A 14,895-nucleotide genomic window follows, 5' to 3' on the forward strand; every position below is an offset into this window, starting at 1 on the left:
GTGCATTGGGGGCTCCGTTGCTTTGTGGGATCCGCTGAACCGTGCCTCTATTGCTTGGTGGGATTCTAAGCAAGAGACATGACCTCTCCAGGCCTCGGGCTCCTCCATGAAAGTTGGCCTCATAAGAGTTTCGTTCTGCTGGGTTGTGGAGATGAAAGCAGATCATGTATGTAAAGTGCCTAGCCCTGGGCTTGATAAATGATACATGTTATGATGATCGACATGGGAGATAAAGAAGGAGGATGGGTGGAGTTGTTCCTGGAAGCTACTGGGTGCTGGGGAGGGGAGGGGAGGAGAGAAGTGGGGGTGAGCAGCTTGTGGTTGGGCTGGACATGAGCTACTGTCAAATAGAGATGATTCTGCCATAAACTTTTAGATGGCTCCCAGGGCACCAGTAGGGCCTTCTGGGAGAACTGTTTTAGTAAAAATGTTTTATGAAGAACACTGGAGCCAGGGACCCAGGGGGCCAGAGTTGTTTTCCTTGCTCAGCAGGGACAGTGGGCCATTCCCTGCATCTCGGCCTTTGTCTGTTCCCCACCCCTACTGGGGGAAGGAAACTTGGCCACCCTGGGCACTGCCCACCCCAAGCCTGGTTAAGAACAGCAAGGATGCAGATACCTGGGAGGGGATGAGCTTGCCAGGGAATATCACAAATCCAAGCAGACAGCTCAGCCAGACTGGGATGTGACTGTCAGCCGTGGGGTCTGTAACAGCCCATCTTAGCTTCATGCTGCTTACCCCAGCTCTGCAGATGCAGGGGGCCATGGAGGTCCCGACTCAACCCAGCCCCACTCAGGTTTCCCCTCCTGATCCAGGAGCCTACTAACCGTCAGGACAGAAGCTTCTCTCAGGCTTGGAAGCAGCCCGGGCTCAACTTCCACTGGCATGTGCAGCCAGAGGGTGAGGGGGGGCCTTGGCTTGGTGGGGGGTACCAGCCCCCCCAGTTCTTTAGGACCCATTCTAGAAGGGTCCATTTCTAGGCTTGGGGCCAGGATAATGATAATAATAACAAACTGCTCACATTCTAATAAAACAGCTTTATTGAAATACCGGGGATGCCAAAAAAAAAAATTGTGTGCACATTTTAGGAGAGGTTAACACTTTGGTCAACATTGCTCAAGCAGTAGTTCACCGTAATCAGAAGTGTCTGGACGCCGATGGGAACCACTTTGAGCACCTCTTGTAATTCCAGACGTCAAACGTGACTTGTGTTCATCTTTTGTTATCGGTATATATTATTATTATTTTAACAGAGTTTCCTTTTTTAAAATGTGTATACATTTTTTTGGCACCCTCTGTATAGTTCACAGATCTTCAAGTTCACCTTTAAAAAGTACACAACTCAGTGGTTTTAAGTATCTTCACAAAGTTGTGTTGTGCAACCATCGATCCCTGTTATCCGTTCCAGAACATCTTCTTCACTCCGAAAGAACCTTGTTCCCATTAACAGTCACTCTCCATTCCTGCTTCGCCCCAGCCCCTGGCTGCCACTAATCTACTTCCAGTCTCTCTGAACTTGATCATTCGAGGCACTCCACATAAATGGAATCATCTAATATGTGGCCTTTTGTGACCTTTCACTTAGCATAGAGTTTCCAAGGTTTATTCATATTGTTCTATGTATCACTGCTTCATTTCTTTTTACTGTTGAGTAATATTCCATTGTATGGATGGACCACATTTTGTTTATCCATTCATTAGTTGATGAACGGGGTCATTTCCACTTTTTTGGTTGTTGTGAATAATGCTGCGTGAACATTTGTGTATAAGTTCTTGTCTTCACACATGTTTTAAATTCTCTTGGGTACAGACCTAGTAGTGACATTGTTGTGTCATACAGTAACTGCAGTTTCACTTTTTGAGGCACTGCTAGACTGTTTTCCAAAGTGGCTGCACCATTTTACAATCCCACCAGCCATGTATGAATGTTGCGATTTCTCCATGTCCCCGTCAACACTTGTTATTGTCTTTTTTATTCTAACCATCTGAGTGAGTGGGAATTGGTCTCTCATTGTGATTTTGATTTGCATTTCCCTAATGACTAATGATGTTGAACAGTTTTTCATGTGCCATTGACCATTTTTATATTCTCTTTGGCAAAATGTCTATTCAAATCATTGACCCATTTTAAACATTGGGTTATTTTTCTTTTTATTATTGAGTTGTAAGAGTTCTTATTCTAAATACTAAATACTATTCTAAATACTAAATCTTCTCAGGCATATGATTTGCAAATATTTTCTCAGATTCTGAGATTGTTTTTTCACTTTCTTTATAGTGTCCTTTGAAGCAAAAAAGTTTTTAATTTTGACAAAATCCAATAAAATTTTTTTCTTTTGTTGCTTGTATTTTTGGTGCCATATCTAAGAAACCACTACCTACCACAAGCTCATGAAGATTTACTTTTATATTTTCTTCTAAGAATTTTATAGTTTTAGCTCTTATATTTTGGTCTCTGATCCATTTTGAATTAAGTTTTGCATTTGCTATAAGGTCGGGGTCCAATTTCACCCTTTTGCATGTGGATATCCAGTTGTTCTACATCATCTGTTGAAGTCTATTCTTGCCCTCATCAAATTGTCTTGGCACTTTTGGGGCGGCCGAATGGCTCAGTTGGTTAGAACGTGAGCTCTCAACAAGGTTGCTGGTTCAATTCCCACATGGGATGGTGGGCTGTGCCCCCTGCAACTAAAGATTAAAAACAGCGACTGGACTTGGAGCTGAGCTGCATCCTCCACAACTAGATTGAAGGACAACAACTTGACTTGGAGCTGATGGGTCCTGGAGAAACACACTGTTTCCCAATATTCCCCAATAAAAATTTTTAAAAAAAGGAAAGAAAAATACTATTTAAAAAAAAATTGTCTTGACACTCTTGTTGAAAATAAATTGACCATAAATGCAAGGGTTTATTGCTGGACTTTCAATCCTATTCCATTGATCTCTATATCTGCCTTTATTCCAGTATCACGTCCTGAGTCCTGCAACTTTGAAGTAACTTTTAAGCTGGGAATTGTGGTGAGTCCTCCATCTTTGTTTTCTTTTTCAAGATTGTTTTGGCTATGTAGTAGGTCCTATACATTCTCAAATGAATTTTAGGATCAGCTTCTCAAGTTCTGCAAAACAAAAAAGGGGGGGGGCGCAGCTGGATTTTGATAAAGATTGTGTTGTATCTGTAGTTCAGTTCAGGGATTATTGCCATGTTAACAGATTGTCTCCCAATCCATAAACATGAGATGTCGTTCCATTTATTAGTTTCTTTCAGCAATGTTTTGCAGCTTTCAATGTACAAGTTTCATACTTATTTTATTAAATTTATTCCTAAGTATTTTATTCTTTTATATTGCAAAACAAGTAGGGAATTGTTTCCTTAATTCCATTTTCAAATTGTTTATTGCTAGAGTGTAGAAATACGATTGATTTTTGTATTTTGATCTTGTATCCTGCAACCTTGCTGGATTCATTTATTAGCTTTACTGTGCACTTGCACACATACACTTTCCTCACGATTTTCTATATATAAGGTCATATCATGTGGAAACAGTTTTGCTGCTGCTGTTGCTGCTGCTTTGCCTGCTTCTCCTTCCCTTCTTCCTCCTCCTCTTCCTTAGTCTCCTTTTTTCTTCTTCTCTCTTATAATCTGAATGCCTTTTATTTCTTTTTCTTGCTTAATTGTCCTGGCTAGAACCTCCAGTACAGTGATGAATAGAAATAGTGAAAGCAGACATCCTCTTCTTGTTTCTGATCTTAAGAGGAAAGCTTTCAGTCTGTCACTAAAATGCCATTAGAAATGGTGTTCACTGTGGGTTTTCATAGATGCGCTTTATCGGGTCGAGGAAGTTCCCTTCTATCCTAGTTTAATGAGTGTTTTTATCGTGGAAGGGTGAGGGATTCCGTCAAATATTTTTTTTAATTCTATTAAGATGATGATATGGTTTTTGTCCTTTATTCTGTTAATAGGGTGTATTACATTGATTGGCTTTTGGATGTTAACACAATGTTGCATTTCTGGGATACGTCTTTATCATGTGAGGCCCCTGGAGGCTCTGCTTGTTAGCCTACTGGTCAAATGATGATTAGACGGAGATGTCCTTAAACGCTTAGATCCCATAAGTCTCTCAGTCTTTCCCAAGGGGTTCTGCATGTATGTGTTGGCGCATGTGTTCAATGTTCTGGAAGACAATTTACAACTTGGCCTTGGCCTTCACTTCTTTCTTGTGTGGAGGCTCAAGGTCAGTCAGAGGAGAGAGGTCAGGGCCTCCTTAGATCTCTCCTGGGCATACTCACAACCCTGTGCTTGCGTGTGGAATTCTAGATTCCCAGAAATCTACTGACACTTTTCACAGCCCCCTGTGGACATTCCATTCCTGTTTTACTTTTAACTTTTGGGCCCTGAGTGGGCCTGGAGGAGCGAAAAGGAACTAACATTTGATGAGCATTTACCATGCCTGAGTAACTTAGCCTTTCTGCCTCAGTTTCCTCATCTGTAAAATAGGAATGATAATGCCTGCCCAACATATCTCATAGGCTTGGGATGAGGGTCATGGAATAAGATGGAAAGAATGTTTTGTAAACCACTGAATAGGAGAGAAATGAAAGCGTGTGTTTAAAAAATATTTTCAGAATGGATGCATCCCCTGGAACAAGTTTGTTCAGGCTGGGCTGGGGTGTGGAGCTGTGGTATGAGTGAATTTGGGGTGATGGAATCTGACCTGCAACACAGCCTTGACCTGGGCTTTTCCTGTCAGTCACATGGCCTGGGGCTGAACTCGGGTGTGAGCTGTTCCGGACCAAATGAACTACATGATCTAAGAAAGGCCCCCAGGGAATGAGTTCTGACTCGAGGCTGGATCCACATACTCTGTCCCCATCTTCCCCCAAGTTTCCTCCTCCCATGGTTTCTCCACCTGAGTAAATGGCAACTCAGTCTTTCCAGTTGTTTGGGCCAGGGCCAGGCAGCCCAGGAAGGTCCCTGGTGTCTTTCTCCCCCTCTCATGCCTTGTCTCATCAAGCAGCCAATCCTGTGGAGCAGGCAGCAAAACCCCTCCTCTCCATCCTCACAGGACCACCATGTTATCACCACCTCACCGTGGGGTTATTGTAACATCCTCCTATGTGGCCTGACCCTCTGTAATCTTTTCCACATTATAATCAGAGGGATCCTTTTCAATGTTAAATCAGATCAAGTCTCGCTCCAAACCCTGAAAGGCTTCCTGCCTCACAGGGGAAGCCAGCGTCATTACAGTGGCCTGCAGAGCTCTCCTATTTCATTTCTGATCTTATGGCCAAATACTCCACTCGAGCCACCCAGCCTCTTGCTGGTCCTTGAACACACGAAGCCTCAGGGCCCTTGTACTCACTGCTCCCCCTGCTTCGAACGCTGTCCTGCCTGGTGTCCTCATGACTCACCATTACTGCCGCTAGGTCTCTGCTCAGATGGCACTTTTTCAGAGAGGCATTCTGTGTGCACTTAACCCCACCGCATGCCAGCATACCAAGGACAGTGCTGGTGCCCAGCAGGTACTCGATCATTCTTGTTGGATGACTGATATTCTGGCAGCTGTGTGCTGCGGCAGTGCTGGATTGGCAGTCAGGAGACTTGCTGTGTGACTTGGACAAACTGCTCGCCCTCTCTGGACTTCAGATGCCCCATCTTCACTATGAGGCTTAAATAAGGGACTGGACAATCTTGAAGCGTCCTCCTAGTTTCAAGGAGTCTGTGACCCTAAGCTCCTGAGAATCCCGAGTCTGCTTGCATGCTTGCCGGATGGCTCAGTGAGGTGGCCTCGGCTGGACCTTGGGCTGGCCAAGGGGTTGCTCAGGAAGGAGAAGGACAGAGTCTAAACGGGGGCCCCTGGGGCAGGACAAGGGGCCTCTCAGAAGTGGCTCCATTGGCCTGGGTTCATTTCAGATACTCAAATCAGAGTCCCCTGGGCCTGTTTTGTTTTCTTTGCTGTATTCGGGGCTCCTCCTGGTCTTTCTCGTTTGGTGGCGTGGGGATCTATCAGAGTCTAGACCCTGCCTCTTCCTTTTCTTGCCCCCCAAACAGTATTTCTGCAGGATTCTCTGGCTCAGTGAATTTGGGAGGTCCTGACCTGACCATGTCCTCCTCCTCTTCACCGGGAAGGCTCATCTCCCACCTCCCCTCAGACCCCAAACTGCAGTGCTGCACCCCTCTCCTGTTTCTCAAGCACACAGGCATCTGGGAGCCACGGCCCCCTCCGCTCCATCCATCCCAGTCTCGTCCCCAAGCCCCAGAAGGGGCCGCTTTCTGCTTGGCTATTTTTATCCCAGGAGCTTTTTCAAGGAGAAAGCAGCGTGGTTCCTGAGCCAAAGCACGAGACTGTGTCCCTATGGAAAACCTCCCCTCATGGGGAAAGAATCCAGGGGATTTTTTTTTTTTTTTTTTGGGTCTTGGCTTGGAGCCTTCAAGCCTTCAACTTTTCTGTGTCCCTCGCTAATTTATCAGGGTTTCGGTTGTTGATGTGTTGGTTTTTTATAGAAATAAAGCAACACTGGATTATGAATCAGGCCCGGACATTGGCTCCTGTGCAGTTATGATCGGCCTGGGCTTGGGTTTTTAAAAAGTCCTCACCTTATTTGTGGCAATAGCAGGATGGAAGCAACGTGGTGTCATGGAAACCTGTTAGACTGGAGGTGGAGGTGGGGTCGGGACAGAACTCCCATGTCCCTAGGAAGAAGGGACAGGGAGTGTCCAGGTTTTATACGCAGGGAAACTGAGAATCAGGGAGGTTAAGAAACTTGCCCAGGGTCTTCTTAGAACATATGAAAGAACAGGGACTTACACCCAGGATTTGGAAAGCACCCGACTGCTCAGCCTCCACCCGGGTTTAAGTCGCGGCCCTGCCACACAGTAGCTGTGTGACTCGAGGCCGGCAGCTTCACATCTCTGAGCTTCATGTCCTCACCTGTAAGTGGGGATTATAATATGGCCTTGTGGGCATGTGGAGGGTTCAGTTAGATACCGGGAGTAAAGGGCAGAGAAGAAATGTTAGCGTGTCATCCTCCCCTCTGTGGAGGCTGCTGGGTCGTGTCAGGTCCTGAAGAGCCTGGTGTCTGTCTGGCTCCCCCAGGCGTGTCTGTGGAGGTTCCTGCCCTGTTTTTCTTATCCTTGCAGTTTTCCTTTTCTGTGGCCTTAGAGCCCCTGAGGTCTGGATGGTCGCCACTTTTGAAGATGCCTGTTTTTCCTGAGCGTGAAAGTGTCTCAGAGAAACAAAGGAAGCATCAGGTAGAGGTTCCATGGGTTTGGACCTCAGCTTTCTCACTGTGTCAGTTCATGTCCTCTGAGAAGCAGACACCAAAAGGGGGTTCAAAACGCAACCTAATTGTTGGGGCAACACCTGTGGAGAATAAACGGGAGGGAGTGGAAGGAGACGGGAGAAATTTCAGATTCTGTGATCCTGGTAACAAAGAGAGGAGGAAGGGGGGTTGGGGCAGGAAGAGTCTTGCACTGCAACACAATTCCAAAATAGGCTCAGCCAGGCCCAAGAGGAGTCCTGAGCCAAAGGAGGCTGATGCAGGAATTGGGGGACTCCTAGGAACTGGCCTGTGCTCATCACCCTGCTGCTGGCTCCCTGGCTGGGGGCAGCCCAGGAGGAGCAGAAGCTGCTCAGTGAGAATGCGATGGTGGATCCAGGGAGACAGTGGCTGGGGCTGTCAGTACATGATGCTCCCACAGCAGGAGATTCCCCTGGTGCATTTTCACAGCCTCCATATTTGCTCACTCACTGGGCAACCTTGGGAAATGCACTCAAGTTCTCTGAACCTCAGTCTCAGCGTCTGAAAAATGGGATGATAATAATGGAATCCAGGACTTGGGGTGTGTTTCAGTGTTCAGTTGCTGTGTAAGAATCAACCCCTGAACTTCTTGGCTTAAAACAACAATGATGTGTTATTTCTCGTGATTTGTTATGACTCACGGGTCAGTGGGGCTCAGATGGGCGGCTCTTTGGGTTCGTGTGTCATTGCCAAGTTGTTCATGTGGCAGAAATCAGATGGGCAGCCCACTGGGGCTGGAATGTTCAAGATGCCTCTCATCCTGCAGGCTCCCCTCCACGTGGCCTCTCAGCACTGCACAGTCTAGCCAGAGCTTCTCTACAGCATGGCAGCTGGCTTCTAAGGGCAAGCATTCCAAGAAGACAAGGCCAGTGCCAAGCACTTGTCAACCTCTGTTCACATGAGGCTTAAGTGCCCCATTGGCCAAATGGTCACATGGTCAGGCCCAGTATCAGCTTGGGAGGAGACCACACAGGGCCTTCTTGTGGCCACCAGTGTTCCAGGCTGCCACGGGGCCATGGGGGACAGATGATAACGTTGCTAAGTGCTCACCACAGTGTCTGGGGGACCTCAATACACATGCCCAACAAGCAGAGGATGGGCCACCATGAAACTGCTCTCTGAAAGGCTTTGGGGGTGAAAGGAGCCCCCTCTGACTCTGAGGTGAACTTAGCAGAGTTGGCTGGTGGGGGTGGGACTTGCGCCTTGTGTCTGCCCAAGAATTTCTAGGAAGAAGGGAAGTGGCGAGACCAACTTCACAGAGTCTGGTTTGGGGGAAGATCCAGGTCAACAGAAGCCAATAGTTCAGAGCAGGACTCTCGGGGGACAAGGAGAAGATTTCCTGCCAAGACGTTTCCCAGTGGGAAGGAAGTCGCAAATGTGCTGTGACTGGAACAAAGATTCCAGTGGAAACTCTCAATTCGTCATTTCCTAGGTCTCCTAGGTGAGGATGAGAACAGTCAGCTCCCTCCAGAAGGCTCCTCCGAATGGCTTTGGTCTCTGGAGACTGGCGAGCGCACAGTAGGGCTCAATAAAAATGGATTGAAAGAACGAGTGTTTTAAGGCTCAGGTTTGGGGGATAGCTGGACGGAATTTGGAACAAAAGGCTCAAATTTATATTCGTTATTTTCTGTAATCCTCTCAATCCTTTTCTTCTCATGTCTCTTCACAGACAAGAAATTGAACCCAGAGATACTTAACAACTTACTTACAGCCACACAGTCTGTAAGTGGTTGGGCTGGGACGTGAACTCGTGGCTTGAACCCCAGACCCTTGATAACAACTCCATTTAGACCACGCTATACCATCCCCCATAGAGAGAAAGGGACATCTCAGGGGATCAAAGCAATCAGGTCCAGACAACAAGCAGACATGTCCCGTGCCTGCCGAAGCCAGACAGCACCGCCCCTCAGGGAGCCAGGCCACCAATCACCCCACTGCTGCTGTCTCTGGCCCATCCTCTCCCAGCACACCCAGGCCAAGGTCACTTGGTCTTGCTCCCAGGACTGGGGCTCTTGAAGGGGGCCCCTTGACTTTGAAGTATGGGTGACGAGAGATAGTGTCCATGGGAAATGAAACAAAACTCTTTTCTTCCTAAGCAGTATACTGAGTCCTGGGCAGGGGAGGACAGGGTGGCTAGACAAACTCCTCTGTGACAGAAGAAGCAGGAAGGCCTTGGGGAAAAGCAAACAGAAAGAGCCCCGAAAAGATTGACTTAACCGAGCCACAGCTCTGGCAGGGAGAATGGCTTGTTCATATTTCAAGAGGTATTGAATGCTGGCAGCATGCTAAGTGCTGGAAGGAAGGGAGACGTGCCATTAAAATAAGTCTGGGCCAAATAGTGAGAGGAGGAGCCAGAGCTGAGGCATTGGCAGGGGGTCGGCGGCACTGCAGAGGGCCCGATGGGGAGGACAAAGGTGGCACTGAACACGCCAGGTCCTGGTCTCTAATCGTGCTTTCCCCCGTTGGCTGTGGACTATGATTCTGGATCTTTGGGGGAGTCCGGTGAAAGCTATAGTCCTTCTTATCCCTTTAACCCCATATGTACACGCAGATGATATTTGGAGTGGGATGAGGGGCCTCTCCACAACCCCTGGAAGACAGTGGTTCTTAATGAGTGGCATTCATCCCCTGGGTCAGCAAGGCAGAGATGGCACTTGGCATTGGTTTGGGGGGAAAGGTTTCAGGATGACTCTGAGGTGATCCTGGTTGAGCGTGTCGTCCTGGGGCTCCACGAACTTCAGAGGAAGACGTCTGGCTTTCTAGAAGCAAAGTTCCGGATTTCTGGGATCTATTCTAGCAACGAGAACCTATGAATCCAAGCCAGGAACAGACCCCCCGTAGCCCGAGGTGTCCTGACTGGTTTGGGAACCGCAGCCCACTCCACCAGGCAGTTAGTCACCCACATACCTGTCTTCCCACAGTGCTCAGAATAAAAGCCAAAGTTCTTATCAAGGTTCTTCCAACCTTGCACGATCCTTTCCTCAAATATAGCAAATCCATGCGCACACCTCCGGACCTTTGCACTAGCTGTTCTCTCGCTGGAACACTATTCCCCAGAGATCTGTGTGGGTTGCTCCTTCCCTTCCTGTGCGTTTTTGCCTAACTACCTTATCTATATACGGGATTTGAACTTGTGACTCTTGGTTTTGATCCCCTACCCAGCTTGCGTGTTATTCACAGCAGTTGTCCAACTCCACGGATTTATACATGCTGCCCATTTTCTGTCACCTGCTCTAAAAGGTACATTGCAAGAGGGCTGTCTCTTTTGTCCCCTTCTGTGATGCCAGGGCCTAGAATGGTGTCTGGCACATAGCAGTTGCTCAATAAATCTTTATGGGATGAAAGAATCATGCTACCTGCTTCTCCCTGTTGTGCAACAGGACACAGATGTCATTTTCAAATTTGGTTAAAAACTCCCTGGAAGTGTTTTGCATCTGTTTTCCCATTTTAGGAGTAAACAAGCAAACAAAAAGCAGCTTCTTGTCACCTACTGTATGCTTAGCCCCCGTAGGCTAAAGGAAGGTATGAGCAAAGAGCTGTTCTCTCTCTGCAAGAGAGACTTATAATTCAGTTGGGTTTGAGTGCCGAGGTCAGAGAACACGTAGGGGGTGACTGATCAGAACCTTAACGGTGAGTCAAGCTCTGAGAGGCTGGAGTATCAGAGGCTTTCTGGAGGAGGGAACCCCTGCACTCCCTTTAAGAACAGGACCTGCAGGGTAATGGCTTGGGAGAAGAGGGCACCCAGGTGGCAACCAACAGCGTTGCTGGCCCTCAGGTCCTGCCGGAGGAAGATGAATTGAGTGGGCCAGAACCACCAGACCCCCGCTTTCCCCAGCAGGAAAGACAACCCAAAGCTTTCCACATGAGTCCGAGCCAGACGCTGCACCTGGAATCTTGCTTGGGCCTTGGAACAGAGATGCCAAAAGGAGCTCGGCTGGAGAGCGAGTGGAGGAGGGACCAACTGCATTCGCCAAATCTGGAATCCAATCCTTTCACTGTTGTTTTCCAGCTGTGTGACAGTGCCTAAGGCACCCGGCCTCTGAGCCCGGGGTCCTGTCTGTAAGACCAAGATCCTAGGAGGCCCTAAGGGCTCAGGGGTTGCAGTTAGAAGAGGATTGTATTGCCTGAGCACAGCCAGGTGCCCAGCCCTTGCAGCTGAGGCCCCTCAGGGAAGGGGAACTTGAGGCTCTAGGCGGGGGTCTGGCCTTCCCAGGTCTTCCCCTTCTGTCACCCAAGGCTTCACTCAGTCTGCAGCTGTGGCTGCCTTGAGTTTTCTGGGCCAGGAAGGAAAATTAGGATTTAGCGACCCCTCTTGGAGAATCCATGTGACAGCAGCTGTGCTGGGAGGGGGGCCCACAGTTAGCAGAGGGCATCCAGCCGAGGCAAGTAGTGGGAAATGCAGGAGTTTGAGGAAAATGAGGGTTTTCCTCTGGGCAAGTCTTCATTCCACCGTCAGCATTCACTTAGGGCCTACAATTGATTGATTCCTTCATTCCCTCTTTCAGTGGCTCATGAGTTAGTTACCAATAATAATCAACAAACGCTCTCCAAGCACCCAGTCTGTGCTTTGGGACGATGGCAGAGCCCGAGAAGCCTAAGGCCCAGAGGGGGACCCAGACCTCAGATCGTTGTGTTATGGTATCATTCATCTATCCGTTCATCCATCCATTCCCTCGTTCATTCACAAATGTTATTGAGCCAAGCATGGTTCTTTGCACCTGAGAAACATCAGTAAACAAAACAATCGAAGACCCTTGGTCCCATGGAGTTTAGAGGGGGGAACTGAACATAAGCAATGCGTGTAACAAATACGTAAAGTTACAGCACATTTGAAGGGGGAAAGTTCTGTAAAAAAATGAAAGGCAGAATGGGGGAGGGGAACCACAGTGTGGAGGGTGGAGCAGCTTATGGCATTAAGTAAGTGGTCACAGCAGGTCTCCAAGAGAAGGTGATTTGAGCCCACTTGAAGCAGGTGAGTCAGGCAGGTACTGGGGGCAGAACAGCACAGGTGCTGAAGCCCGGGCAGTGTGAAGGCCCAGGGAACTGCCCGCCTCGTGCACTTTGTCCTGCAGGTTTGTTTCACAGTGCAGACTCCTGGGCCCAATTACAGACCCGATTACAGGAGCACAACCCCTCAGAGGGGCCCAGGCACCTGCACTTTGAACAAGCACCCACTAAAGTTGGAGAACAGTCCGAAGGCAGGGTGTTCTCAGACCACAGGCCTTGCTTCTGTTTGTCCCCCCGGGGAAGGCAGGACAGGAGCTGCCCAGGGTGAAACACACATGGTCCTGGACCAGTTCTACCTGCCCTGCCATCTTGACAGGCCCTCCTGTTTAGCCTCCCCGTCACCCTCTGGGAGGTAGGTCTCATGGCCTCCCTCACTGTAACAGGAGAAACAGGACCCTGGTCAGGTGGGTGTGGGGGACTGGAACCAGCCTTTCTGGTGGTCACTCCAGTGCTTCCTTGTCAACTTGTCCCTCTGCCCTAGGCTAACCCATTTCAACCTGCCCCCACTCATGGCCTCCCCTGAAATGGGGAAAGTTAGTAGCTCATTTGTGATTTAATTGAGATTCACTGCTCCAGTGGTTCTCAAGCATTGTAGGTATTCAGATTACCGAGCCCAGGCCCCAGCCTAGTTCCAAGAGCCTTTGCGCACGTTCTTAGCCCCCCGGTGATACCAATGCCACCAAAGTCTGAGAACCGTGGCTGCTGTGCAGGGTGCTCCCAGGTGTGGGTGCTGCTGACCCTTCCTCCATAATGGTGCCCAGAAAGGCCATTTTAGGTAATAGGGAGCTCCTGGGGAGAGCCCCTTGGCAGGGAGAAGGTGGATCTTATTGTTGCCCTTGAAACCACTTTGTGCATAAAAGCAGGGCTGCAGGCCCACGGCAGTCAGCAAACTTAATGAGAGGAGGAGGTTGGGGAGAGTCCCTGAGCGCTGCTGGTCCAGGACGGTTTCACGGGGCATAGCATTTTAGACCAAAGCAGAAATGAGTGGAACCAGAGTCGAAGGTAAGTGCTGGTGGCAGGGCTGGGTGAGCTGTGGGATGTGGAGTGAGAGAGAGGCTTCAGGTGGGTTCCTGGACCCCCAGTGGGGTTGAGCCACCAATGGACTTACAGGGCTTATGGATCCCCAAAAGTGAATGTCAAGCCTTGAAGATATGTGCACCCTTTCAGAAAGTTACGAGGCACCGGGGAGGGATACCTGAGTGTGGCTTAACAGGTACATGCTTGGATGCTGAGGAATATTGAAACCAAGGCTCTAAGCAAGAAGACTTGAGGCGAGCGTTGGCATATTCCAACACCAGACGATGTGGGGACATTATTGCCTCTTTGGAACAGCAGCATCCCAGTAGACTTTTCCCAGGGAAAAGATAGGTCTTGGCAGGTCCAACGGCCAGGTTTCCTCTTGGTCTTGCTGCATACTCGATTTCCTTGTATGAGAAAACATTTTACCAGGAACACACCCTTCTTTCAGTTACTTGACTTGGCCCCCGTTTCCTGCTCCATAAACCTCCTCCAGTGGCCTGTAGAGCCACACTGGCCTCCAGCTTCCCTACCCCATCTTGATCCCTGTTGTCTGTGTACCTGGAGCCCCAGGCAGAGGGCTGGGTGGATGGGACAAGTAGTGGAACCTTGGTGACAGCAAGGACTTCCAGGGCAAGATGTCCACGAGAGCCTGTCATCCAGCCTGAACTGGAATAACTGCTTCAATTCTAGGGCCACGTGCTGGTCTAGCCGACACTACAGAGCTGCCACATCTTTGATTTCGTTATTAAGCTGCCATGAAACAAAGACACCAATTATGTGAGAGCCCAGCCTTGGAAAAAGGCAGAGCCGCTGGCAGAGCTTCTTGCCTGTTGAAGGGAGTTCATCTCCACCATCTTGGCCCTGCCTGCCAGGCTCCTCAGGACCAGCATGGATGATGGGCACCACCTTTGGGAAGGCAGAAAACCCAAAGAAATCCGACTTGACCCTTGAACTACCCCTCTCTGCCATCCAAATATCTGGAAGGACAGTGGGACCTGCGTACTCCCCGGGCTGACAGCCCCACTGAAATGACTGTCTTACATCTCGGGGAGGGAGTTTGGGCAAGAGCAAAGCTTTTGCTTGTGGAACAAAAGTTCAGTCCAGGCATAAGAGCTCAGATTTGTTCCATTTCTTTCTAAGTAGTATGTTTCCAACACTGGTGAGTGAAGTTCTCTGTATCACTGTCAATAAAAGGTAGGCAGCCTGAGTCGGGACTCGGTACGTCTTTGTCCTGTGGCTTCATCGGGCCGTTGCTCCATGTCCCATGGCCAGAGTCCTAGTTCATGGCTCATGTGTTCACTGACTTGGCAACATTCTCACGGTTATGCCTCTCCCACCAGTTACCTGTGTGCCAGGCACTGTGCTAAGGATGTAATGATGAAAGCTGACCTAGGCAGATTCTAAACAAGCAGCAGTACTAAGTGTCACGCAGGAGAAGTATAGGTTGCTATGGGAACATCACAAGCAGGCCAAACATAGTTTGGAGAGGTTGGGCAGAGTGTCTGGTACTTTGAAGTGCTGGTACCACACTTGTAAAAGAAGTGACAAGGTTTTGCACATGTCAGGGGG

General features: G+C 48.9%; 1 protein-coding gene across 1 annotated transcript in view; it reads left to right on the plus strand.

Moving 5' to 3' along the window:
* Positions 1 to 14,895, plus strand: part of ACCSL (1-aminocyclopropane-1-carboxylate synthase homolog (inactive) like) — a 135,289-nt gene that overhangs the window by 108,924 nt on the left and 11,470 nt on the right. Inside the window, exon 2 of the mRNA XM_074336247.1 lies at positions 2,966 to 3,018. The gene's annotated coding sequence lies outside the window, so the exon portion shown is untranslated. The remainder of the gene's footprint in view (positions 1 to 2,965; positions 3,019 to 14,895) is intronic.

The sequence above is a fragment of the Rhinolophus sinicus genome, linkage group LG06 (assembly GCF_036562045.2).
Source record: "Rhinolophus sinicus isolate RSC01 linkage group LG06, ASM3656204v1, whole genome shotgun sequence".
NCBI classification, from domain to species: domain Eukaryota; kingdom Metazoa; phylum Chordata; class Mammalia; order Chiroptera; family Rhinolophidae; genus Rhinolophus; species Rhinolophus sinicus.